This window comes from Vulpes vulpes, chromosome 9 (assembly GCF_048418805.1).
Source record: "Vulpes vulpes isolate BD-2025 chromosome 9, VulVul3, whole genome shotgun sequence".
In the NCBI taxonomy this organism is placed as follows: domain Eukaryota; kingdom Metazoa; phylum Chordata; class Mammalia; order Carnivora; family Canidae; genus Vulpes; species Vulpes vulpes.
In genome coordinates, this window is record NC_132788.1 from 55,159,670 (window position 1) to 55,175,620 (window position 15,951).

The window sequence follows — 15,951 nt, forward strand, 5'->3', positions numbered from 1 at the left end:
TGTTTCTTAAATTCCAAGTATGGGCGAAATCTTGTGTTATTTGTCTTTCTCGGACTGACTTATTTCACTTAGCATATACCCTCTAGGTCCATCCATGTTGTTACAAGTAGTTTGTTTTTCTAGTTTGCTTTGTGATTCAATATGAAGAACTTTTTCTTCTAATGGGAGAATTACATTTACATTTATTAGTATGACATGTGTTTGGTCTTTATTTTGTCATATTTTATATGTTTTTCTTTTTTTTTTTTTTTTTTTGATTGAAGATTTTATTTAGGTAGTCTTATATGTTTTTCTGTTTTTAAATGCTGCATTGTAGAAATTCCTGGTCACCTTTTTCCCATTTTAACATTTTTGAAATTGGGATGTGTCTTATAGCTGAGGGGCCTCATGGTTTAACTGGCAACAGTGATGATTAAAATCATAGTGATCTTACAATTGATACAATCTTAAGGTCTAATAAAATTTGGTATATATCTTAATATATATGTGATATATTTTCTCTATGTTTTATTGCAGTGCTTCATCTATTAAGGCAGATTTGTGCTCTGTTCTAGCAGTTATCTCTACATTTATATGTTTATATAACACCTGTCACGTCATCTTTGTTTTGTCTAAAAAGTGAACAATAGAATTAGCTTCTGTCTCTTCTTCCTTTTTTTTTTTTTAAAAAAAAAGATTTTATTTATTTATTCATGAGAGACACAGAGAGAGAGAGAGGCAGAGACACAGGCAGAGGGAGAAGCAGGCTTCATGCAGGGAACCTGATGTGGGACTCAATCCCAGGTCTCCAGGATCACACCCTGGGCTGAAGGCAGGCACTAAACCACTGAGCCACCCGGGGATCCCTGTCTCTTCTTCCTTCACCTCTTCCTATCTTTTCCTACCCAATTTTAGTCAATAATACTGTTTTTCTTAATGTTTATCTTTTTTATTCTTAAATATTCTTAAATTTGGACAACACGTTTGTCAGCATTAAAGGCAAGGCAATCCACAAGCTTATGCTATCTTATTTATACATTGCCAGGGCATATAACAATTACATAATGTATCATTTAGTTCTCTCTGTTTAACAAAACACCTCAGAATAGAGAGGCTTAAAGCAATGAAACTTCATTATTTGTCACAGTCCTGTGGGTTGGCCAGGCAGCCAGCGACTCAGGGCCAGTTTGGCGACATGGTCTAATTGAGGGACTGGCAGTAAGATTGGTCCTGAGGGGCCTCACTCAGGGGTCTGGCAGTGGCTGGATGTCAGCTGAGGCAACAGCTATACACCTCTAGTCATCCAGTAAGCTAGTCTGGGCTTGTTCAGATGCAGCAGAAGCACTTCTGGCAGCAAGAGAGGCAAGTCCCAACACCCCAGCACTTTTCAAGTCTCCACTTGCACTACACCTACTCTCACTCTATTGACCAAACAAGTCATGTGGCCAAGCCAGTTACAGAGTCAGTGTGGAAGAAAGGCCATTTTGCACTGTCTACCCCACACTCAATTCCATTCATCTTGTCCCCTTCTTTGCTTTTGCCTTATGTCTCTTGTCAAATATTTCCAGTGTTCAATCCTTTTGTGAACTTTCCTCTGCCATCTCTTGGTGGTTGGAGTGCATCGTCCAGTGGTTCCCTAAAGAAGGGCTCATGAACCTCCTTCTTCCAACCTCCACAATGGCACTGTTTGTGCTGGCTACAGCCAGGGTCCGGGTTTGAAAAAGAGGAGGTCTACATGGCTAGAATATACAGGCTGGGGGATCGGTCTGCTCATCTGGCCAAATTTCTATTCCTGGGCTGCTATATGTTATCAAAGTCAGCTGCCAGCTCTCAGGTCTCATTGGATGCAGGCAGACTTTCATATCCAAGAGCCAGAACTCAGGGCTCAGATACCTTGAGTGGAATTTACATTCAGAAGGGGAGCTGGCATCATCACTCCCGGTCCTAGAGGGGGCCCTTCGCATGATGTGTCAGACTGGATTATTGTTCTAGCTATTTACTTGCCCCCCAGTTACAAGAGTAGACATCCACACCTGTTGCTATATAACTTCCACCCAGTAGGAGTCGGGTATACTTTCCTATCCTTTGACATGCTTTGGTTGAGGGGATGTTAGCAGATGAGATGCAAGCAAAGGCTTGAAAGTGCTTGCATGGTTGGGCTGCTATCTTTGCCTCTGTCACAGCCACAGGAAGAACAGCCATAGGAAGAACATTCCTGATGAGTCCTCTGGCCCAAAGAAGATGAGAGACACGTATCCAGAGATGCTCCAGTTGACTCACAGACTGGAAGTAGGAAGCAGAGCTGCCCCGTCTGCCACCTGAAGCAGGGCCACCTGCTGAGCCTGGATTGGATCAACCCAAAGCCAATCTGTGATAATAAATGAATATTGTTTTAAGTAAGTGAGTTTTGAGGTGGTTTGTTATGCAGCAATGTCATCATTGTGAACTAACTGATGCATGTCAGAATTTCATTCGTGAGTGTCAGTGTCCCTGGCAAAACCCTCAGAGGCCTCAATAAAGAAAGGTGACCTACTTTCTGGCTTGAGCCACCTCCCCTCCCAGGCTCAAGCTGGAACTTCTCCTCCCACAGCCACTGAAAGCTGATGATAGAATTCTACCCAAGGATTAGCCAGCCAGGAGCCACACAAATGATATGAGTTTCTCATATTCTCTGAGTTCTCTTATTCCTTACCACTCCCAGACTCGAAAGTATCTCCCACTCTTCACTCTCACCACAGTGTTTAAGATTCCGGAGTCCTTTAATGCCTATTACTTGAATAAATTAATCAATGAATACATTAGAAGGTCATTTTCTGAAAGTGTCATGTGATTTAAAAGGTCCACCATTTACCATGTCTAATGCACTTAAATATACCACTGATATTATGAATAAATAAGCAAAGTTATATTTCAGTGGAATTTGATTTTGACTGCATTTTATTTAAAATCTAGCCTAATATTCTGACACTGACACACATTTTAGTGGGCTGCTGGGACCCTCTGACAAAAGTGGGGGTAAATTCCATTAAATTTCCTCTAGCCCTTCCAAAGCTGGTGTTAAGGGAAACTCGTTTGGCCTAAAAGGAAACCACCCCTTGCACTAATATACTTGCTTAATCACACAGCAGAATTAAAACTGGATTCTTTCCTGCTGTACTTCTCAGAACTTTTAATATGCTAATGCACATTGTAGAGCTCTGAGAGGGGAATTAGCAGGCAGCATTTCCTAAGCCAACTTGGCCCTGGAACCCTGAGAACTTTTTGTGCTTAGGGCATTTGTATGATTAATATCAGCCCATGGAACACAGTTTGAGAAATTCTGCTTTTTTCCAATGACCTACAAAGTAATAAATCATTTTGTCAGCTACACAGTTATATTTAAATCCCACCTTCCTGGCCCTAAATTGGCTACCCCTCCCCTCCTCAGTAACCTCTTTAAGGCTATAATACACTGGAGCAAATAAAGGATCAAGGCAGGGGGCGGGTAGGAAACCACAAAACAGGTCAGAAATAATTACAGTGAAAACACTTTTTCAGTTGAACAAAGTCTCACAGGTCCATAAAAGAGTCCACGGTTATCTCACTATTCACCCTACAACACTTGAGTCTTTGAGCGAAGTTTGTGACTGGACCTGCCCTAATATGGAATAGTTTTGAAAGGTTCCAGGGAAAGCTGGTTTTTTTTGTTTTTTTTGTTTTTTTTTTTTTTTGGCACCAACCAAGGTTACCAGACACCCTTTAACTCTTATTGGTAAAAAGCGGTATCTTGCATTTTACAACCTGATCATATGCTTACAGCGGCATATGGACTCACTTGGAGTATAATAAATTTGCCCCGGTTCAAAATTTAACAGACACCTGTCCTCCAAAGTCCCAGTACTTCTGTAGCAAGTTCCCAGAAACCAAGGATGACAAGTTATATACCACCAAAAACTACAGAAGTACTTCTGGTTAAATGGTATCCAAATAGAACACTATTTTCCCCAATTGTACTCTGTTTAGTTATTTCAAAACAAACAAACACAAAAATAAAAACAAGAATGAAAATGCCTCTAGTCCACTTGGCCCTCCAGAAGTCACTGGAACAGCATGCATGATCTTGTACTCACTTGGGTTGGGTTCTAAAGTCTGTATGTAGGGGTCTCCTGGGTGGCTCAGTGGTTTAAGCATCTGCCTCTGGCTCAGGTCAAGATCCCAGAGTTCTCGGGATTGAGCCTCGCATTGGGCCCCCTGCTCAGTGGGGAGCCTGCTTTTCTCTCTGCCCCTCCCTTTACCCCTCTCCCTGCTCATGCTTTCTCTCCCTCTCTCAAATAAATAAATAAAATCTTTAAAAAATAAAGTCTGCATGTATGGAAAAATTAGTGATGGTCCAAATTGACTTTAAAAATCTTAAATTAAAAAAAAAAGAAATCTTAAATTTTTTCTAAGGCACATGACACATGGGATGTTCCCCTTAGTGAGATCCACCCAGGCCAAGAACTAGAGGCATTTTTCATGAGGAAAGATATAATGCTACCAAAGGACATAATGGAAGTCTGCAACAAATGGAAAGGCATGCCTGAATCTTGGACAAAATACTCAACATGATAAAATTATTTTGTTTCCCCAAATAATATATTGGGCTTTTTTGCAATTCTAAATAAAATTACAAAGTGCTTTTTCTTGGACACCTGCCAAAATGATGCTAAAATTGAAGAGAAAAAGTTACATAAGGATAGTCAAGAAAATATTGAAAATGAAGAGAAACTTATCCCAGCATGAGTTAAATAAGAACATTATAAAGCTAGGAGAATTAAAACATTATGTTACTGTGACAGGACAAACAGACAGCCCGGTAGGAAAAAAGAAAGTACAGAAATGGACACAAGTAAATAAGGAAATTTGATATAGGAGAAAGTTAGAATTTCAAATCAGAACACTCCAGATGGAGTGATCAATAAATAGAATTGGAATAACTAACTCAACACTTGGGGAAAAATAATAATAAATCTGGATCCCCACGTCATTCTTGACACCAAAATAAATCCCAAATGGGTCACAAATTTAAGGATTTTAAATAGACAAAGCCATAAACACACTAGAAGAAATATTGATGCATTTTTAAAAAATAATCTTGGGATTGGGAAAAACATTTCTAACAATATTGCAAAACCCAGAAAACAAAAGAACTTTTAAGAACTCCATGAAGCTGAAAGACAAAGGGGGGGGGGGGATTTTTGTAATGTATTACAGGAAAAAAAAATAATGTTTAACATCATTTCTATCTCAAGCCAATAATAAAATAAAGTAAACCCATACAAGGAAAATAGGCAAGGTAATTGGACAAGAAAAGTTACAAAAGAATACAGATGAACAGTAATCATATGCAAAGATGTTTAACTTTATTAAAAATACAAAGCAAAAATAAAATCAGAATAATAATTCTCACCTAACAGAATAGCGCAGATGAAAGACCACAAAGTCCGCAGCTGGCCAAGATGCAGATGTTGGGTGGTCTCACACTCTGTGCATGCAGGCTGCTGGGAAAAACTCTGAGCGTAAGAGCACACCTTAAAAATATCCGATCAGAAAAGGAAGTTTCTTTAACAAATGGTGTTGGGGAAACTAGATAATAATATGCAAAGAAAGAAACAACCTTCTTACGCCATACACAAAAATAAATTCAAAATGGAATAAAGATCTAAATGTGAGACCTGAAATCATAAAAACCCTAGAAGAGAACACAGGCAGTAACTTCTTTGACATCAACCACAGAAGCTTTTTTTCTAGATATATCTCCTAGCAAGAGAAACAAAAGCAAAAATACACTATTGGGACTACATCATCATTAAAAGCTTCTGCACAGTGAAGGAAACAATCAACAAAGCTAAAAGGAAATCTATGGAATGGGAGAAGATATTTGCAAATGACATATCCAATAAAGGGTTCGTATCCAAAACATATAAAGAACTTCTATAACTCAACACCCCCAAAATAAATAATCCAATTTTAAAATGGGCAGAAGACATGAACAGACATTTCTCCAAAGAAGACATCCAGATGACTAATAAACACGTGAAAAGATACTCATCATCACTCATCATCAGGGAAATGCAAATCAAAACTACAATGAGATATCACCTCACACCTGTCAGAATGGCTAAAATCAACAACACAAAGGAAACAACAGGTGTTGGTGAGGATCTGGAGAAAAAGGAACCCTCATGCTCTGTGGATGGGAATGCAAACTGGGGCAGCCACTGTGGAAAACAGTATGGAGGTTCCTCAAAAAGTTAAAAATACAACTACTCTACTCTAAAAATACAAACCAGCAATCGTATTATTGCATATTTACCCAAAGAATACAAAAACACTAATTCAAAGGGATACACACACCCCTATATTTATAGCAGCATTATTTATAACAGTCCAACTATGGAAGTAGCTCAAGTGTCCATCAATTAATAAATGGGTAAGAAGATGTGGTGTGTGCATATATGTATATATGCCATTATATATGTGTGTGTATATTCCACTACATATATATATTAGAATATTACTCAGCCATAAAAAAGAATGAAATCTTGCCACTTGCCATGACATGGATGGAGCTAGACGGTATAATGTTAAGTGAAATAAGTCAGTCATAGAAAACCAAATACTATATGCTTTCACTCATATGTGGAATTTAAGACACAAAACAAACAAGCAAAGGGGAAAAAAGAGAATGGAGCAAACCAAAAAACAGTCTCCTTAACTATAGAGAACACAATGATGGTTAGCAGAGGTGAGATGAGTGGAAAATGGGTGAAATAGGTGATAGGGATTAAGAAGTGGATTTGTGATGAGCATCGGGTGATATACAGAATATATTATACACCTAAAACTGACATTACCCCATGTATTAACTAGCTGGAATTAAAATTAAAACTTAAAAAAAAAACTATAAAAAAGTGTAAAACCAAGAAAAGTATGTACACCTTTTGCCCAAGAAATCCTACTTCTAAAAATACATCAGAAGAAGAAAATTATTAGAAGCTCAAAAGCTGGATGTAAAAGGAAATTTGTCACCATATTTATAAGAGAACAGAAAAAAAGGAAAGAACCGAAATGGTATGAGATCAGTGAGAAGCAGTTATGTAAATTACACTCCATGCACTGTACCATGCAGACACCAGAAGTGATGGTCTATGTTATTGACTATCTATCAGCTATGATTGACTGGTATGATTGACTATGTCTATCAGCTGTCAAAGCATCAAACCAAGTTACAGAAAAGGAAGTTTCCCTTTGGCAAACATTGTGTACATTTATCAAAACAAGTACATGGTGCTGTTGTCTAGAACAATGCTTATCAAAAGGCTTTTGTTATTGTTATTCTTTGGGGTATAGTTTCAATTAGTTTACTATGTTTACATACAATTTTCTGTAACCAATGTTTCAAAAGAGAAAAAAGTTATGACCAGATGGGCAATGAATGCCAAGAATTGTTTTTAATGTCGTAAAGGGGCATTTGCCCTTGCTCGTGGTAAAGCATATTCTAAAGATGTAACCATTAGAACAGGATGGTAAAGCTACAAGTGCCAGCAGAAATTTGAAATGCAGAGAGCTAACAGAATGTCGAGAAAATGATCCAGTTACAGAGGGAAGTTTAGTTTACGATTAAAGTAGCACTTTAAATTAGTAAGAAAGAGATGAGTTATGTGTAAATGGTGGTGGAGAAAGAACTGCATCATTGAGGGTAGAGGGACTCCCCTTTCACCATGATTGATCCCAGATGCCTTAAAATTTAAGTGTAAAAAACAAAGACGAAAGACAACTAGAAAACATAACAGGAGGATGTTTTTATATTCTTTAGGTGTGAATGTTGGTGGAAGGGTCTTCTAAGTATGTAAATCCCAGAGACCCAGAAAAAGAGAAGATGGATGAATTCAATCACAGAACAAATTTAAATTCCTACAGTGAGGGGGGTCCCTGGGTGGCTCAGTGGTTTGGAGCCTGCCTTCGGCCCAGGGTGTGATCCTGGAGTCCCGGGATCAAGTCCCATGTCGGGCTCCCTGCATGGAGCCTGCTTCTCCCTCTGCCTGTGTCTCTGCCTCTCTCTCCCTCTCTCTGTGTATCTCATGAATAAATAAATAAAATCTTTAAAAAAAATTCCTACAGTGAAATGTACCTTAAACAAAGCTCAAACACAAATCTCACACAAAAGAAAAACATAGTATTTACTATTAATACTACAAATTCTGTCTACAAAGATATAACCAACATATTAACTGTGGTGATCTTTATTTCCTTCTTCAAAATGTTTTGCATTTTCTTGATTTTTGTTATTGAATATACTATAGGGGCAGAAGGAGAGGGAGAAGTAGACTCCCCATTGAGTAGGGAGCCTGACCCAGGGCTCTATCCTAGGACCCTGAGATCATGACCCAAGCCAAAGGCAGACACTCAACTAACTGAGCCACCCAGGTGCCCCCCCCCCCAAAAAAAACCTTTTTAAAAACTAGTATTCTCGCAACTGTTTTGCATGTTTGAAATTCTTTCAAAATAAAAGGAGAAGGAAAAAGATCCCCAAGACAGGAGAGCCAGTAGGATGAGAGATGCTAAAGGAACTCAGATCTGGTAAGTCTCCTGATGGGCAAGTGTTGCAATTGATAAAAAGTGGATTATGATCATTATTGACTGACAAACTTGAACTTGATCCTTGGAAAAATTCTGGAATGTATTTTCAAACGTATGGACTGTGAACATTTAGAAAAGACTGTGGTCTCTAGCAGTCAATATGAACTCACCCACAAAGTAAATACATGCAAATTAGATCAAATTAACCTCATTTTCTTTTGTAAAATAAGTTAAAGAAATGATCATCTGTACAGTGTATCCTGATTTTGCCAAGTTATTGACTAAGTTGTGTATAATATCTTCATGGATAAGAAGACAATACAACCTTTGCAGGCATTTTTACAGCAACCTGAACACCACCACTCCCAACATAGACTGAATCTGCTTGGGGGTGAGTGGGGTGGTGGTCTAGGTTCTTAGGGCTATTGTAACAAAGCACCACACACTGGTACCAGCATGAAATTCATCTCAAAGTACTGGGCGCTGGAAGTCTGAAAGTAAGGTGATGGCAGGGCCAGCAGCTTCTTTCTGAGGGCTGGGAAGGAAAGGTCTATTCCAGTCCTCTTTTCTTGCTTTGTAGATGGCCAACTTCACTTTCACAGGTGACCACCCCATATGCATGTCTGTCTCCAAGTCTCCCCTTTTGATAAGGACACCGATCATATTGGTTTGGGACCCACACTCATGACCTCATTTTAACTTGATTACCTCTATATAGACTCCATCCCAAATAAGGTCACATTCTGAGTTGCCAGGGAATTAGGACTCCCACATATGCATTGAAGGGACACAATTCAACCCGTAACAGTAGAGGTGGTGGGGCATCTCTAGCAAAGTGCCACAAAGCCTTGCTCTGTTAAACTCTACCAAGAAAAGACAACAGGAGACCCTCTCTTCACACCTGGAGACTATCCAAAGACACAAAGGCCAAATAATCAGTAGAATGATGAAGCAGCTGGTGTAACAGGTATGGCATTAGGGGGTGGGGTTCCGTGGCCAGATCCCTCACCAGCCGGTGGCACTACCCTGTCATTCTCCCCACACGCTCTTGGGTGGTGTGAGGATTAAATGAGAACTGGGAAAGAGGCATTACACAAACTGCAAGACTCACGTGACACCACTGGCACCATCACCTGCTGGAAGACGGAGTCAGACCCCCAGCAGCAGGAGCGCCAGGAGCGATGGAAGAGATCATCAACATACATGAGCAACAGCACTCTGTTATTTCCTCCACAGCTGTCTCCAGTGGGTCTGAGAGATGGGGACGTGTTTCTGCCACTTTGGTTTCTGGCTCCTTCCTACCTCCCTACCTTGATTCCATAACCTTCCACCTCTCTGATATTTGGAATCTCCTCCTTCCCAGGGGTATCTCTCAGTTCTTGCCTTTAATAGACTTAAAGCTTCTATCTAAACATATTCTTAACTTGCTCTGAGTTCCTCTTCCACCCAGTCACTGCTTCCCAGGTATGCCCCACATAAGTCTCAGCATGCATCATACACAGACCCATATTCACATCGTAGATCCAGAGTCAAGAACGTGTAGGAAATGCTTTGCATTTTTACTGCAGGATTCATCAGAACCTTTAATTCTGCATTCTGATTCTCCAACAAGGGATATGGAACACAGAATTTCCCAAATTGTTCTCAGAACTCCATTTTCCAAACATCTGGAGGGACTAATGTCCTGCTTTCATAAGTTCTGGTTTGCACTCAGTGTCTCTGTTTCAAGTTGGTCCACAACAGACAGCTACCCACCAAAATCCTTTTTCCAGTCTTTTTTGACATGGAACTAGACCTCACTTCCCACCCTTCCTCAAAGCTAGGTGTGACCATGCGCCCTTAGCCTTTCCAATGGGATGTGAGCAGGTGTGAGATTTGCTCCTCCTGGGCCCAACCCACAAACCTGCTGTATACCTCTTTCCACATCCTTTCCCTTCTGGCTGGCCTGGAGATGAACACCTGGGGGCCCTCAGTAGGGCCACTGTCAGCCAAAGTCCCTGAACCACTAGATGAAGGACAGCTACTGTGATGGTCTGAATACCTGCCTCAGGCTTTGCATAAGCAAAAGATCTTTTCTATTATGTTAAGCCATGAAATGTTGAGGCCTGTTAGATTGTAGCCTCACTGACACTGCCCCATTTGCTTCTTTACTCCCTGTAATTCTGCATGAAAGAAAAAGAAATTTCCTTTTTTCTGTAGGGAACTATCATTCAAATTCTTTGTTAGAGCAGCCAAACCTATATACCTTAATTTATGCAGTACATAAATAGTGGTCACAGCATAATAATGCAACAGACAATAATAATAATAATTAGCCATACCTGTGTTAATAAACTACTTGGAGTCTGCTTAAAAAGCACGATTTGATTATTCACATAGTCAGGATTTAAGGATTTCATTGCTGGGGAAAATGAAATAATCTTGGTATAGAGAGAGAAATGTGGCTTCCAGAAAGTTCATGATCTTTCAAAAACCCTCATCTATTAGATTTGGTGCATAGCCTTGAACACCTGCAGGTTGAAGGCTGCACATGTGAGCATGGTTTACCGTCATAGCAGTGGGAAAACATGGCTTGGTAGGTAGATAACTCCCTTCCCCATGCTTCCCCGTGACGAATTCTGAAAGTGGAAGAGCCTTCAAAAGAAGTACAGTCCATACCTCTGCCTCAAGACAGGATACAATAAATATTATCAGGAAGAAATGGTTTTCTGTCCCATTTTCATGATCTTTGGGGAAAGGAGTTTCCAGCCTCATCAGGGCAAATGAAGTTGAGTTACTTGATAGTTTATCAAAGCCCTTTTCACATCTGTTCCTTCTCCTAGCTCATCCTCCTAAAACTTGGGTGTGAGGTAGGTGCATTATCACTTTGCCTGTTAAACTCCCAGAGCTGAGTTACGGGAGGCCAGGAAGTCTTCAGGAGCAGTGCCAGGTTAGGATACCAGGTGTCTCAGCCCCGCCCCACTCTCCTGTCACTTACCAGCTCTGCCTCCTGGTCACCCAAATCAGTAAATGTTCCCTGACCATCTGTTCTCTGGGGCCTGAGGCAGGCATGAGAATGCACCACAAAGGTGAACAGGACAAAGCCCTTGGTCTCTAGAAGCCTTCAGGCTTGATGGGAAACAACAGGTGTGTGCACCTGCTACAATACGAAGCTCTGTAGGCTGAGCACCACATGACAGCCACAGGCAATAATGCCCTGAGCCCTTCAGACCAAAACAGCCAATAAAGGTATAAAAATGAAGCGCTCATGCTTATAAAGATATAAAAATGAAGCGCTCATGCTTATAAAGATATAAAATGAAGCGCTCATGCTTTATAAAGATATAAAAATGAAGCTGCTCAGGCTTCCAGGTGCTGGAACCCCTGACCCCCCCACACCCACAAGTGCTGGGCACGAAAACCCTGCCTGCCCCCACACTTACCTCTGGCTCTGTCAGGTGGTGGTGGCCTAGCTTCCCACAGTCCACAAACCTGAAAATGATGGAGGTGTGGCAACATGCCTCCCAACCCAACCCTCCAACTCTAAGAACTAGAAAGTACAAAAAATTGTTTTTCTTGAAGTTCTGTCCCTTAGACGCTCTCAAAGCCAGGGTGTGGATTGGTGACCTGGCTTCCATCAGTCAGAGGCACCCACAGGACACCTGGAGGTAGAGGTGAGTCAAGTCACCCAAAGGTGAATCAAAGATCTGACAGCTCTGTGAAGGGAGAGTGTGAGGCAGCTGTGGAAGTTTCTGAAGTCCATCTCTTCACCTGGCAGAGCAGCAGGGATAGGGGCATTTCTTCTGTTGCCCTGGGATACAGCGCCCCCAGTGCTCTCATATCCAAGCCTGGTTCAGGGTCATCCCACACTAGCCAGACTGAATCCCACCCAGTACCTTCAACAAACTGCTCTGACCCACTTGCTGGTTCACTCCCTAATGATTTTTTTTAATTTTTTTAAAAGATTTTATTTATTCACCCATGAGAGGCACACAGAGAGAGACAGAGACACAGGCAGAGGGAGAAGCAGGCTCCACGCAGGGAGCCCGATGTGGGACTCGATCCCGGGTCTCCAGGATCAGGCCCTGGGCTGAAGGTGGCACTAAATGGCTGAGCCACCGGGCTGGGCTGCCCCTCCCTAATGATTTTTGAGCACTGCCTTTGTGCCAGGCACTTTTCCAGGTGCTGAGGATCCAGCCATGAACAAGAAAGACTAACATTCAGGATGGGAAGAGAACCAGCTACAGACAAAAGACTTGGTAGTGATAATTTTAGTTCCTGTTTCTTATCTCTCTCTTTCAAGTTGCTCTCATTGCTTGCTAAAACTAAAGTTGAAAGAATCCCTAGGCTCCCTGCATCCCATCCCCCATAGAGTGACAAACCACTTCTGCTGCTGCTCATGCTTCTGCACCAGACTTTGGGTGTGTCAAGTCCTCTATTTCCACAGTCCACAAACTACAGTGTGAGTGAAATACTACTTTACTAGGGTCAACACTAATAGTTGAAGTTCCCTGCCACCAGGATGGCCAAGCCTTCCCTTTCCCCGGAGTTGCATCTGAGTTTGGGGGGGCAGGATATCTAACCAACACACTGGAGTCAGGCTAAGGGGCCAGCCTTCCCATGCTCAATGGCTGTCCTCTGTCTGCATTGCCCCTAGGTCTTTGGTCTTGCAAGAGTCTCCATGTACCTCTCTGCAGGGGCCTCTCTGGTTCAGTGGCTCTCTGGGCCTCACCGGGGCCCTGGGTGAGTAGGCAAGCCTCTCGAATGGTTACCTGAAGCCGTCACTGGCCAAGACACTATGGAATCATTTCCTCTCTGGCTGGCTGCCAAACTACTCCACACTTAGTTCGGCTGAACAGGGCATGGGTCTTCTTCCTTATTATCTCTCCTCCAGAGACCCCCTTCTTCTCAGCTGGGGAAAGAAGTATGGATAGAAGATCATTGCCGTAATTTTGGTTTCCTCCCAAATGTATTACACATACCAATAATTCATTCCTGTTTTGAAAGAGCCAAGGCTTCTGGAATCAGAAGAGAGTATTTCTTCTGTTCCCCACCTGCCAGGTTTTCTGAGGTCCTGATTTTTCCACACCCCCGCCCCACAGAGGCAATGAGCTAGAGCAGCTGCAACTTTGAAATGGCACAGAGAAGCAAAGCATCATAAGGAAATATATGCCGAAGGAAGGAGGGTGGGAAGAAAGATAATATTTCAAAAATATCACTCCATAGATAAGAGATGTAGCAGAAGTACGGCAGGAGAGCAAGAATGAAGACAAAGAAGCTGATTCCACTAGTGTGTATCCATTTGTCATTCTGTGGCAGGCTGTTTTGGGGTTGAATTAAGTTTGAAATGATCAGGTTGGTTGTTCACTTTTTCACTTAGAAGCCTGGTTGCCAAGCCAAGTGATAGATAATAGTTCAAGATAGGAACCAGTGTGCTGTGTCGGGAATAGTTCCGAGGTGTGTATTTTTCCTTTAAAAGGTGGAGATGTCATGGGGCAGGAATGGATATGTGGAGAGAAAAGTGACTTCTTTATCAAGGAAAAGCTGCCCGGAGGCAAATCACAATAAAAGGGAGCCAGACATGGGGTAGATTAGCTTCAAGGCGTCGGGAGGAGGACTAAATTAAACCAAAATGGCAAAATACACCCGAAGGAATACAGGAGAGCAACTCAACATTGTAAGAAAATAAAGGCTGAAAATGAAGCAGTAAGCCACTACTGAGTAAAGTACATATTTATGTATAATCTATTCAAAAAGCATGTGCCTTAAAACCAGTTTTTGGCATATCAGTATATTTGACAATATTAATCCTTCATTAATATCTGGCAAATCATCTGAGAATCCGCTAAACTCCTCAAGAGCTCAGCTTCCAACTTAGCCTCTCCACCCACAGGAAGCCTTAGCTCTTGACTTGTGTTTCACTTCCTCTAGAAAAGGTGAAATAAAGTAGCCACGTGGGAAATCAAACATAGTCTTCAGAGCAAGCTGAGAAAGATTCATTAGCTTAGCACAATCAACTGATAAACAAAACCAGAAGCAGGAAAAGAATCAGGTGTAGAAGGACTTAAAGTGGGCTAACAGATCAGATGTTTGTGGGAAAGGGAGAGAGGAGTTTTATCAAACAACTGTAATATGCACATGTAAACATAAATGCACGCAAGGACTGACATAAGCTTCTAAAATGCTTTAAGGAATTTTACCAACATGGAATGTGTTTTGTTTTAAATATGGTATGTGTGTATACACACATGCACATGTGCATGCACAATGGAATGTTATTCAACTTTAAAAAGGAATGAAATACTGATACATACCATGATGTGGATAAATCTTGAGGACATCATGCTAACTAAAATAAGCCAGACACATATGGACAAATACTGTATGATTCTACTTATATGAAGCATCTGAAGTAAGCAAATTCATAGAGACAGAAATTGGAATAGAAGTCTCCAGGTGCTGGGGGAAGAGGCAAACCAGGGGAGCAAAGAGAGTTATTATTTAATGCCTACAAAGTTCCTACTTGAGAAACTGTTGTTTTCTTTCTGATGACAAAGTTCTGGAAATGGGTAGTAGAGATGGCTGCACACCATTTTGGATGTATTTAATGCCACTGAATCATACACTTAAAAATTGGTAGAATTTTGTGTTTATTTAACCACAATTTAAATTTTTAAAAGAAGAGGGAAGAGGAAAATTAGTACAAAGTGCAATCTGGGAAAGAATTGCCTGTTTCCTGCTCTGAAGATGGAGGAAAGGGCCATGAGTTGCAGAATAAGTACAGTTCATAGAAGCTGGAAAGGCAAGGAAACAGATCTCCCCTGGGGCCTCCAAAAAAAGAAGGGGGGGAGCAGCCCTGCAGACACTTTGTTTTTACCCCAGGGACACTCTTTTTGGACTTCTGACCTCCAGAATATAAGAAATAAACTTGTATAAGATAACAATTTTGTGTCACCTGACCTAATAGCACAGCCTTATCCACGCAGTAGATGTTGTTCCACTTCCCTCCAGGGAACATTCCTCTTCCCTGCACCATCCCACACCTGGGCATAACTAATCAGCCTTTTCCCAGGTTTTAGGGGACCTCCCACCTAAGGCCAAAGGTGATGGAGCTGCTGAGTTTTCCAGGTAGACTTGCCAGCACCCACATTCACTTAAAAGTGAAGTGACCGTGCAGTATTTGGGGCATATACTTAAAAACTGTCGGTTACTTATCTGAAATTTGTATTTACTTTCAGTAAATTTCACTTTCAGTGAGCCCACACATACTGGGTTTTGGTCATTTTGTATTAGGGGTACAGATATGTCATTTATCAAAATCCAACTTCTCTATTCTCTTTAAAAGAGCTCCTTGCCGGCTCCAACCAGACCTTCAGCCGCCTTGGCCGCCGG